The sequence below is a fragment of the Agelaius phoeniceus genome, chromosome 5 (genome assembly GCF_051311805.1).
Source record: "Agelaius phoeniceus isolate bAgePho1 chromosome 5, bAgePho1.hap1, whole genome shotgun sequence".
Lineage (NCBI taxonomy): Eukaryota > Metazoa > Chordata > Aves > Passeriformes > Icteridae > Agelaius > Agelaius phoeniceus.
The window spans coordinates 13,299,470-13,311,860 of record NC_135269.1 but is presented as its reverse complement, the minus strand read 5'-3'; the positions used below and the strand labels follow the sequence as shown (position 1 = coordinate 13,311,860).

At 43.1% G+C, this 12,391-nt stretch overlaps 1 protein-coding gene across 2 annotated transcripts in view; it reads left to right on the top strand.

Moving 5' to 3' along the window:
- The window catches only part of CREB3L2 (cAMP responsive element binding protein 3 like 2), a 70,398-nt gene that overhangs the window by 25,479 nt on the left and 32,528 nt on the right, over positions 1-12,391 (top strand). The gene's annotated exons all lie outside the window — the stretch shown is intronic.

The window sequence follows — 12,391 nt, the reverse complement described above, 5'->3', positions numbered from 1 at the left end:
GAACAGGGTTGCACATAACACACTTGTGTTTGTGCTCTTTGTCAGATTTAAAGCAAGAATAAAGTTACTTGCCTTTGATTTCTCTGCTGTGGGCAGGCTTCTGCTGCTGCAAACTTGGCACTTGGAAAGGATGATAGGCCCTGAAAGAGATGCCCAGACACATGCAGCTTTACTAACTGGAAGACTTAAAAAAGATTTTGAAGTGAGCAGCTGCTAAATGACTTCTTTTGAAGCAAATTCCTTCACGTGGAAGCTCCCTTTTAGTTTCCCCATGCACTTCAGCATTCCTCTTGCTTGGGCTCATGGGGAATCTCCCATCAGCACTGAAACTGGCCATCTATTGGATATGGAAATCAAATGTGGACTCTGAAAATTATAACAGTGCTCTGTGCTTGTGAGTCCTTGCAGTTTGTCACAGCCACTTGCTTGTGGTGTGGTGTGGCTGCAGCTGCCACTGCTCTGTGTGTGTGTGTCCTGAGGAACAAATTAGTTTCAGAAGGCATGGGGAGAGTTTGCATGTGTGTGTTTGCATTTCAGTCTCTTTGATAGAGAAACCCTGAAGTCCAGTGCAGGCTTGCCAAATCTTTCCTCCTCTGAGACCCTCTCCCAGCTCGCTGTTGAGGTGGGGCTCTTGCAGTGATGACAGGTAGCAGGGGCTCCCTCTCCCAGCTAGCAGCCCTCTGGTGTGGGGAGGAAAGCTGACTCACTTGTGCAGCAGAGCTGGAGAACCTAGCCTTAAAAATAAACAAGGGCAAAGGCTTTCAGTGGGCTAGTGCTGTGGGATGTGCTGGCCACCTGGAGTTTGCTGAGCGCTGTGTTTGGAGCAGGCTTTGGGCGGGGCGTTGTGTGTGACATCAACAACCTTTGGTCTCAAACCTGCCTTCCTGAACTGTGTTCCCCAGCTGCCTTCCTGATAAGCGTATCAGGTTATCTGGAATACAGGAATGCAAAGCTGCCATCAGCAGGTTTCCCAGCTCTGGCTTTGCATCAGTTTCTTCAGAACACATTCTAGTAAACAGCCTTGTTTGGCTGCCAGAGGGCCAAAGGAAACAATTATGATGAATTATTTTAACCTTATGTAAATCAAGGGCTATAAAAGCTCCCCAGATTGTTTGAATTCCTGCATATCTTTTTAGGGCAACCTCTGGTCTTCAATTAAGAATGGCTTGGGTCGAAGAATTCACACTGTTCCTTCATGATTGATTGTTCTCCCTTTTTTTAATATTGTGAACCACAATGAGTGGATCTGGCTCCAGATGGTAAACTGAGCTGCAAGCTGATAGAGCCATCCTCTGAAGTCTTATTCCCTGTTTTATTACTTAGGAACATTCATGTTCTGCATTTGTTTCCACTTTGATAAGCTGAATACGTTGGTTTCTTCTATTATATTTGCTTTTATTTTGAGGCAAGATTTCCCTTTCTATAGTGATTCTTGTGATTCTCTGAACTTTCTCCAGTTGTTCAACTTCCTTTTTTTATGAAATTTGGTAGCATAGGAGTGGAGCCTGGCTGTGGCCAGTAGCAGCTGCATGCACCATGAGCACAGAGCAATTTGTGCTTCACACCTCTCTGTCTCCTGAAGTCCTCAAACTCTGGTTTTGCAGGGAGCACAGACTTGTGCAGCAGGTTGTGTGATTGGGGTGAGGCTGCAGTACAGAGCTGTAGCTGGGGGTTGAGCTTTTCAGGCACACTTCTTTTAAATATGAAAGAAGTTTCTCATTTAAGAAACAAGTTACAAACAAAAGAAGTCCTAAATAAATAAAAAGGGCAAAAATTTCTGCAGTACCTCCCTGCTGTTCTTTCAGTGCTGGCCCCACAGCATGGGATGACCATGCAAGATTTCCCAGTGCTTGGCTGCACTTGGAACTGAGTGAAACCCCAGTACTGGCTGAGAGGCTGAACCTGAAATACAGCAGGGATCTGCTGCATTTGGAGCATGAGCACACATCTGCAGGAATTCCTCCCCAGGACCCAGTGCTTGTGGGACCTGTCCCACAGATGTTCCTCAGCCATGTTCCCGAGTCCTGGGGTCTTGGCTTCTGATTGTCCTTGCCCAAGTGTGACTTGGAGCCTTTGGTTTGCACCATAAGATACTTTGTTTTTTGGGGTTTTTTTGCTTTTAAATTTACCTTCATCTTTACTTAAGGCATGTCTGTTGTTTATGGTTGCTTACCAAGTTCTCTCTGTTTTGGTTTGGTGACCTGACCTTTTTGTTACTTGCTGCCCCTGCTGATACTGCATTATCTGCAGCCTTCAGTGGTGGTGGCTTTTCCTCTCAGGTCACAGTATTAGAGTCTGGGGCCAAGAACTGATCCCTGTGGGAACCCACTGAAAATGTGTGGCACAATCAGCTCATTTGTGTTTCACATCTGGAGATTTCTGATTTCCTTGTCACACTGAATGGGGCCTGTTGACTTCATTTCACTCTGGCTTTGTTTGTATAGCACCAAGTCAATTGCCTTACACGACAAGGGGCATTAAGCTTGTATGCTTGTAACATTATTTCAGAATGAGAGAAAATGTAAGAAGCTTGATTATCAGTTATTGTGGAATAGTAAGCATAAATTAGATTTCCTTTTGGAAGTTCTTGGGCTCTTCACTACTCTCTTCCCTTCTCCATCTCTTCCCTTCCTCAGAAATGAACTGTAGGTAGGTTAATTTGCTGTTACTTTGGTTGCCTTGTTTACATTTAAATATTTTTGTATTATTTCTTACAGTCCATTAATATTGTCTCCTACTGAAAATAGTTTCAAGAACTCCTTAGAAGCTCTATTTAGACTTTTCAGATGGAAGTTTTCTAGGTCTACTAATTAAAATGGCCAACTTTGAGTAGCTGTTTTTATATTCTCTTCCATTATTGTTGGAATAAAAGTCGTTTCATTACCATCTTGTGGGATGGCTGTATCATCTGGTCTTATATAAAAAGCAGTAATTCAGAACCGCCCCCTCCCAGGAATATTCAATTAAACATTTTGATCTTCTTTTTTCTCCCCTCAATAACTGCAGCCAAGCAGTGGCCTGATCTATAATTAACATTCTTCTGGATCCTGAGAAAGTCAGAAGCAATCTTTCTCCCTCTGAATTGCATTTTCTATTAACTCTTTCTTGTTTTCTGGATTCTGATTTACGTTAATTCTCGGTAATTTTTCCTTTCTTTCAGTAGCTCAAGTATATAACACTTATGGTTCCCATGGTAAGCAGGTTTGTTTTCCCTGTGTGGTTTTCTCTTCACCTGCCATGGTGAGGTGGCGGTGGTTTTGCCTTTCAGGTGGGGAGGAACAAATGAGAGCAAGTGCAGAGCAGTCACGAGAGAAAACACTGTAATATGCTGAGATTTAAATGGCAGTGCACAAAAGTCAATGACCCTCAGCAAAAATACACAGCTGGGGATGGAGGAAGTTCTTGCACAATCTTAATATGCTGCTTATCTGTCATTGGTTTATTTTATCCCTTTCCAGGAGCTGTGACTTTGACTTTTCCTGTTGTTTTCCTTCTGGACCCTTGCTTTTCTGGCTCTGCTCCTCCAGAGTCTTTGCCTGCAGTTTGCAGCTTCCTTCCCAGTTCTGCTGCTCTTCTTGATGTCCTGCAAGGGGATGGATGAGTAGCTTGGCCTCAGTTTCACCTGCTTGGGAGCAAAGGCCTGGAAATGGAAGGTACAGAGAGGAGCTAGAGATGAAGGAGAGGGGTGCTCTGAGTGGGAGAGGGCTAAAAAAAGAAGCTGAAGTGTCAGGTCACAGACAACTGATGGCAACACTGGTTTGAAAGTCTCCCCTGTATTCCCAGGAATCGTGAGGAGAGAGAGCCACCATACCTCTTGCTAGATAACCTTTCCACAAGTCCCTGCATCTCTGGAAGGAAGCAGAGAGGAAAAACAAGCACAGAAGTTTGTTTTTAAGACCTGGTCTTAGGATACAGATGTTTCCATCTATTGCTGTCTTGGGTCCTGAACCCTAGTCCAGTACCACTCATGATTTATTTATTTATTTTTTTATAAAACTGAGTGAAGTAATGTTTACTGGCACTGGGACAAAAGGCTTGTCATAGGAAATTGGAATACCAGCTCTCAAGTGTGGGGTGTCTTAAAATTATTTTTCCAGACACATGCTTGTAAGTGTATATTTATCTGATCTTTTTCATATTGTGTCTCCTTTTTTTACTTTCTGCAGATTTCAGCAGGGCTTCAAAACAAACTTTGTCTTCCTTTGACACAAGTAAAAACCAAGTGACCCCCCACACTCTTGTTTTCATATGGAATGAAATGTGTCTTCCCTCAGAGGAAGGGTCCCAAAGTACCAGTGCTGATGGAAGCGCTGGTCCAGACAAAATGAGGTGTCAAAACCATTTCTGTGGGTTCCTGTGTGGATTTCTGCAGAGTTAAGGCTGTACAAGTGCAATGTGGGTGTCCTGAGGTGTCCATCTCATGGTACAGAGGACCACTGGGGGTGGCTTTAAAAGGCAAGGCTTTTTGCTGTGGGATGGGTAGGGCTGGCTCATCTGAAGCAGCTCCAGTGTCATGGCTTCAAAAGCCATGTTCTCTTTCAGGTGCAGGGTAGGGATGTTCTTGGTGTTGTCATCATCAAGTACTGTCACACTTCCTTAGCTTGCTGGGGCAGCAGCAGGTTTGACATTAAACTTGCTGCAAAGTTGCAAACTGGGAATGTTTTGTCAGTCAGGGACGTGATGATACCTGCTGTTGATGAAGTCCTAGCTCTGTGTGCATCCATGGTGCCTGGGCTTAGTGGCAGATCAGGGGAAGGGTTGAGAGGTACATCACATCAAACCCCAGGATGTTTCTACTGAAAGCAAGGTAGAGAACTTGTTTGGAAAGGTGCTCTTCAGTGTGGTTGTTTGTTTGACTGTCTAGTGAGATCACTGGAAGAGTATTAGACACACAACCAACTTTTTTAGTGCACGGTACTTAATGTGTAACCCTCAGTGACAGCAGCACTGAACACAAAGTCCTGCCAGTGTGTTCCTCCTTCTGCCCTGATAGCAGATATCTGTGTGATAGACACAGGTCCTGCTGGGCAGGGTCTGAACCCTCTGGCAGCTCAGCTCATTGCTAGCCAAAGGCTGCTGATCCTTGAGCTCTGCAAGGGTTGGGCAGTTCATCCCCCTGGGCAGGGCAATATGACCTGTTGATTTCTTTACATTTGTTTCACAGAAGCACTGCATTTTTTATTCTCCCTCCACTGTGCTCAGACACATGTTTCTTGAGTTCAAGAAAGGGTTATATGTGCATGGTGTGTTTTTTCTTTTTAAAACTATGCACACATCTGCAATTTCAACCATTATGTGTATGGATTTTTGGTAGTTTTTATAAAAGCTAATTCATATTTTCCATAATCAACTAAGGGTGTCTGCATCTAGGCACTTGATAGTCTAACTCTTCAAAGCTGAAGAGTGCCTAAATAAACATCGAGGAGCTTAAATTTGTGCCTTTTCAAGAATAGAAGTTGAGGCTTGAAAACAAACAAACAATGCAGCAGAACACCCCCCAACCAGTACTATAAATCTGTAAAACAAAAACTAAACTCTTTTGTGAAATAACATGCCCAGTCTCTCCTTAAGCCGCCAATACTGATCATAAAGCTCAACTTATTTTATAATAACAGACAGCTTTAATTAAAGGGCAGGATTCGGATGGGTGGTGTGTAGGTTTGCAGCCAGCATTAGGAAAAAGAAGGAATGATGGCTCCTGCAAGCTGGAACCCTGCCATTTAAACTTTGCAACCATTAAAGAAACACTTTTGAAGGAAGGAATTAGGATTTTTATTTTAAATGTCAAGTGTCTTGTCAGTCAGGACTAGCAAGCACTGCTGATAGAGCAGAAGTTGTTTCCTACCTACACCAGTCAGGCTAGTGAAAGATCCTCCTTTGAAAGATACTAATTTGGTCCTCAAGGAGGAGGCTGCTGAGAACACTTTAAACATGAAACAGCTGAACTGGAAAGCATCTGTGTTCTGTAGGAGGTCCCCTGCACTAATGGGAACCTAAATGTGAAATTAAGATTTTTCTGAGGTTTCCTGGCAGTATCAGTGGTTGTCTTTTCCTCCTTCCTGTTATAATTCTAAAGTCAGCTGCGAGTTGGACTTGATGATCTTTATGGGTTCCTTCCAACTTGAGATACTCTGTGATCTCTAAGATGCATGCAGGACTAGTGGATTTTGTTTAAAATACAGGAACTGTGCTGGCTGTGCCCTTTACAAAGGGCTCATCTGTACCCATCAACAAGGGATGCTGTTGCAGGAGGCCTGAGATGTATTTTCTTTGCTTTCATCCCCTCCCATTTCCGTGTTGAGGGAAGATGTTAAATGAAGTCAAGTGCAGTGTGCTCAAGTGGTGTAAACTCTCCTGTATTGTTAAGATCTGTCTCCTGTCAAGAAGGAGCTGGAGCAACCATGTCCTTTTAAAAATGGCTGTAAGTTGAACCAGGTGTGCAAGAGCAAAATGTGTTATCCCTGCTGCCAAGCTCTTGGACAGCAAAGAGGGCCATAAATGCCCACCAATGAATTGTAAATTTTGTATGCAATCTGAAAACTTTCTTCACTGTTTATTTTTTGGCTTAACCCTGTGAGTTATATAGAAGACACTAGTTTGATGTGAAACTTACAGTAAATCCAAGTTCCTTCCATAGAGCCTGGAGGTGCAGCTGGGGTGTAACCAAGCAAATTAATATTATCTCACAGCAAATATTTATGACTGGCACTGCATGGCTGGAGCATGGGAAAAAAAAAAACCCAGACAAACCAACCAAACATACTTTTCTTCTCCACACAGCTTTTAATACATAAGTGGTCTCTTTAGGTATCTTGTGTGGGGGCTAAAAATCCTTGGAGACCCCAGTGAGTAAGTTTTGGAAGCTGAGCTCCCCTCCCTGTGTGGTGTGAGCCACGCTGGCTGGAGGTGCCAAGGAGAGGCTTGCCCCTACTCTTGGTGGCTTGTGAGATGCAGATGGGTCAGTCAGGCCTGTCCTGCAGCTCTGCAGCCACTGGGGTAAGGAATTGTGACCCTGCTGCTCACTGGTGAGGGGAAGGGCATGGGGACAAGCAATGGAGAGGTTCAGTGTTCTGTGTTTCTGCTGCTCAAGCTGGCAAAAAAAATAAGGCATTAGGGGGGGTGGGGAAAGAGCTGAGAGGAAAAAACAGCTACATCTGACCTGAGAGCTTAATCCAAATGCTTACTTGCAACACAGAATTAGTAATGTACTTTGAGGTCTCAGTCAGGGACTCACATGGGGGAGCCTTCTTGAAGGGCTTCCAGCCCACTGACTCACTGCTCTTGCCCCAGTGACTCACTCCTCTGGCTTTGGCTTCTTGGGGAGGGGGTGGGAAACAGCAAAACATGCACCCAGCCTGGTGAAAAGTTAGGCTAGATCCAAGAGCTATGCACTGGGAGAAGGGCAGGGGAGTGTGAGAAGGATTTTCCTATTATGCATGACTCCCAGGAGGCTTGGGCTAGGAAGGAGCAATAGCATCCTTTTCTCTTCTTGCAGACAGTGGACTTAAAGGACTGAACTTGAGGGTTGTTTCTCACCCTTGCCTCTGCTGCACAAGGGCTTCTTTCTTTCTTTCTTTGATTTCTGTTTTTCTTTCTTTTAACCCATATTTAGTCCTCTCTGTTTAAGAGTTTAATTTAGGTTTTAGTTATCTTTTTAAATACAAAATATTTTTTGGTGGGGGTTGTTAAAGGAAAAAGTGAAAGAATATTTTGGAAGACAGGCAAAGGAGTAAGCATGGTTCTTGGAAAATCCCCCTGATAAATTAAAAAAATGCATGTCTGCTTTGCTGGTTGTGGGGTGGAAATATTTGAGTGTTTGCAATGGAAATGTGTGCATACATGTGTACATAATGGGGTGGATTATAAGATTTGCTCAGCATGAACTTCAGCATTTCCAACTGTGTAACCTGAGCAAGTTGGGAAGATGTGCAGATTTAATTACCATGTAAATCTATTAGCTCTGAATTTCCTGGCATTTGTTTTGCTGATGACACAACCTGTATGTTATTCACTTAGTGGATTTTTTTAAATCTGTCCACATTTTTCTTAGTGCTTAAAGTGAGTAAATGCTGGTGTGAGAGTCCAAACAATTGTGTCTGCTCTTACAGCGGAATTCATTGCTGGTTTCAAATACCAGTTTTGTGTTACTCTTCATATTCTCCCACAAATGAGACATTAAATGATTTTACAGTATAATAAACACATAAAACTCAGGCTTTTTGTACCTACAGGTGAATGGTGAGATTTTTTTTTTATGAGTGCCTGTTGTGTACCTGACAGCTCCTCCTGTGGAGGGGTGACAGATCCCTTCAGGATGGGGAGATTTGGGGTGAGCCAGGAGGGAGCCACTAACTCCCAGGAGGGTGTTATCTTGAATTTGTGGGTGTTTGTAACCCTGGCATGTGGCATGGCTGCCTTGCCCTGGTCTGCTGGGAGAGCCAGGCTTGTTTTGCAGTGTGCAAAAGGTGCTGTCACTGCAGCTCCCTTCTGGCATGGCTCTGCTGGAAAAGGTGGGATTGTGCTGCTACAAGTGGTGTGTGGCACTTGCAGCTGACGCAGTGCATTTTCCAGGCTCAGCAAAGCCTGCTACTTGTTTAAAAATTTAAATATCATTGGGAAGTGTCATTTTGGGCTCTTGACTTCTCTAGATTCCTTTTTTAATGAGTTCTTAAAAGGTCAATTTTCTGAAGATGACTTCAATATTCAGGCATGGTAACATCATCTTCAAACAACCAACTGGGCTGGTGCTGTTCTCATCTGGCTTCAGGTCAGCTGGTGGAGAAGCCAGCACTGCCATGCACCTAGCAAAACCTGAGTGTTTTGCTTCACAGACCCTCATTTGATCAGAAAAGAAATAAAAAAGCCCCTGGTCCCTGAGGCAGCTGGAGAAAAGGGCCTTTGTGTGGCAGGAAGGGGCAGATGCTGTGCAGAGCTGCAGCCCGCGGCACGGCTGGTGCGCAGCCAAATGCTACTTTCCAAGAGCTGCCCAAAAATCCCCTGTGCACCCGGATGTGAGAGCTTTCCTCTGTTTGCTCACTGCAGCAGCATGGCTGGAGGTGTTTGTGTTCCCCAAAAACACCCAGGATGTAGGCATGAGCCAGTGTCCAGGCAGATGAGTGCTGAAACTCCTCAGGGCTGCCATTTCCTTCCTGTGTGTAAACAGGAGTGCTGCTGTTTTGTTTTTCTTTTCAGGGTTCTGGGGAAAGGGGAGGTGGAAGATAAGGTTACATCTGTCTTAAATGCCTGACTTTTTCCAGAGGTTAAAATCCTAGCTGAACACATCTCTTTGCTATGTGGTGAAAACAGTTTAATAATTCAAACAGACTCCTTGTACTAACACATGTCTGCAATTAGTGCTGGGGCTGCCAGTGGGGTGTGAGGATAGCAGGAACCTGGCAGCTGAGCTGTCTACAGAGGTAGTAAGAGCAAAAAGGGAAAAGAAGGACAAAAAAAGGGCAGATTCTCAGTGCAAGTGCTCTTTCCTCTGTTTTTTCAGTTTTTGTAAAGGTGAACTCTCTGGGTGAAAGATGCCCAGCTTGAAAGCCAGAGATTCTCTTTAGACAAAGAATTTCTTTATTTTGCAAGCAAATTTATATACAGGTTCTAAGAGTCAAAGTCTCAGTTTCCTTCCCAAATTGCCCTTTCCTGTTCCTGAGCACAGGCGTGGTTGCTACTGTGTCAAAATTGAGGGTTATTCTGGGGCTTTCCAGCTATGGAAGTGGCTGATGACTGCTGAGGTGCATGTTGAAGCAGAGAGGGGAGGAGGAGGAGGAGAGGGGCTGGCAGTGGGAGAATGTGCTTTGAAAAGAGAAGGAGCAGCTTAGGTGTAGGTGGAAGTTTTGGGGAGCTGGAGGTCTGGATGCCCCCAGATGGTTTCTGCTTTAGCTGCTGCTCAGATGCCTTTTCTTCTTTAGTTCTCTAAGCAAACATTCAATGAGACAATGGTTTTATTTGGGACAAAAAGTGATCTAGCTTTAAGCATTCACTGTAATAGAGAAGTGTATAACATCTGAAAAATTCCTGTAAATCAATGATTTTTTAAATCAGGGAAGTCCACATCCCTAAAATTGTCTGTTTGCTGAGTTCAGTAGCTGCACAGTCTGACCTGTGGCAGTCTGTATTGGCCAGTGTACAATATTACATCACAGATCATTAAAAATAAACTTGATACTTATAATGAAACTAGAAAATCATTTTAGAAACCAGCCATTTATTTGCTTTCAGATAATTCTATTATAAATGCATATTCTTTTCTTGCTCACAGCTTGCTGCTTTGCAGCTACATGTGAAAAGGAGAAAGCACAAATATTGACAAATGTGTTTAACATCCTTCCCTACCCTGAGGTCCTCTTTCTCTCTGGTTTTCTGAAGTTGAATGTTTGTTTCCTCCTTTGCTTTTCCTGAAGTGGTTTTAGTAAAATTCCCCATTCAGAAAGGAAAAAAATAAATAAAATCTGATGGGCCTAACTTCAGTCAAATGGAAAAGTAAAATAACATTTGATAAGATTTTGTTCCATATCAAAGCAGTGATAGACAGAAGGCTAATAAAAAATCTTTATTTGTGAATTTGCCAAAAATAGCTGAGTAGCCTGTGACCGTCTTTCTTTAAGCCGAGTCTGTTAAGTTATAACATCTAAATAGTCAGACTAAGTCAACACATGGGTATGATATTTTCAAGGATGACATCCTGAAATTGGATGATGCTGGTGGTGAAGCAGCTGCATGTGGAACTATGGTAGAAATACTGCAGCAGCCATATTCCAGCATCTGTACTCATCAGTCACAGTGATGCATGCAAGAATTAGAAAGAAGGAAATGCTCCAGCTTTAGGAAAATATGTAAACAAATACAATTGGCTCTTGCCATTGCTCCAAATGAAATGTGTAGAGTGGGGGGAGAAGCATTGTCCCTAAGAAAGGCACTGCTTTTTTATAGGTTCATCCTTGACTTCTTTCCTGGATGGGAAGTACTTCTGTGCCTTCTTTACACATTAATGGCTGCCTGCCCTGTTTTATTCAGTGTCTTTATTGATGTACCAGGATGTTCAACTACTCTTGTGTATCCTTTTTTCTTTGCATAGTGGGGTGGTGTAGTGGGGTGTTTATACTTTTATCCTTGTTGGGAAGCACCTGGTTGTGAAGTGCTAGTGAGTCCTTGGGTATCAAAATTAAAATAAATGAGGCTTTCTAAGGTGGTCATGACCCTCTTGCAGAGTCCTCTAAGAGTTTCTTAGTGTTATGACTTAGAGTAAGTAAATACGAGGCTATGAATCTGTTTTGCCATTTGTAAAGGCTTTTCTTGAGCTAGTTTGTTATTCCAGTATAGCAGCTGTGGTCCTGTTTATTGCCTTGTATTCAGTCAATATTTTCTTTTCCTCGTTGTCGGTCAGAATTGACTCAAGACTTACTGATTTTCAAAAAAGGCACAGTTAGCATTTGGAGGAGGTGCTTGAACATCCAGGAGCTCTGTGAGAGCCAGCTGTGCTCAGGGTTTTCAGCATGAGGCTTCAAGGCCACAGGTGCTGCTGGAGCTGTGAAATGTGAGGGTGTGAGCACACTGCTTCCCTTGTGGGTTTGCACAATATTGACTTGTTTAATTCTCAATTTAGCCTACAGGAAGCTGAATCTTGAATTTCAGTGTTTGTTTCTGCAGGAGAGAGCACGATGAAGAGCCAAGATCAATACTGCTTGCAAAAACTAAACAGATCAAACAAACTTGGACTTTTATAGCATCATGCCTGAGCTGACAAAGATTCCTATATAAGATAGTAGATAATGGCTCATTGTTCAGAAAATCTCATTACAATTCACTGTGCAAGTATTTTTATCCAAAAATAGAATTCTTTGTGTCAATGAGATGAACAGGAATGACTTGTTGCAGTGCAGATTTTTCATCTGTCAAAGATGTAGTTTTCTGACATTGGAAAGAAGATGAAGAGACAAGGTTTTTGGCTATTGATGGGAACTGCATTGGAGTTTGGAGGAAATAGATTGCAAGGTTTGGTTTGTGCTCATTTTGAATAATAAACAAGCATGGAATTACTCTGCTACATACAGATCTAACATGTGCTGCTGGTGTAAGGAATTCAGTGCAATAGACAAAGTGGTAATTAGTACTGGCTGTCAGGAGCTTTAGCTCTGGGGCCTAGAAGCTGGGTATGGGCTCTAGGTGGAATGCTACTTCTAAAATAGATACATAAATCAACCAGGAAACCCATTTTATAGCAAATGTGTTAATTGCTTGGCTGTGGATGTGCATGGACCCGTTTTCCTGGAGCACACGGAATGTTCTGCACTGCTAAAACAGTCATATGTGGTGTCAGTCTGTGCTGGAATGTGTTTCATTTTTCTTCTGTGCTTCAGTGAACATTAACCCCTTATATTCTATTCCA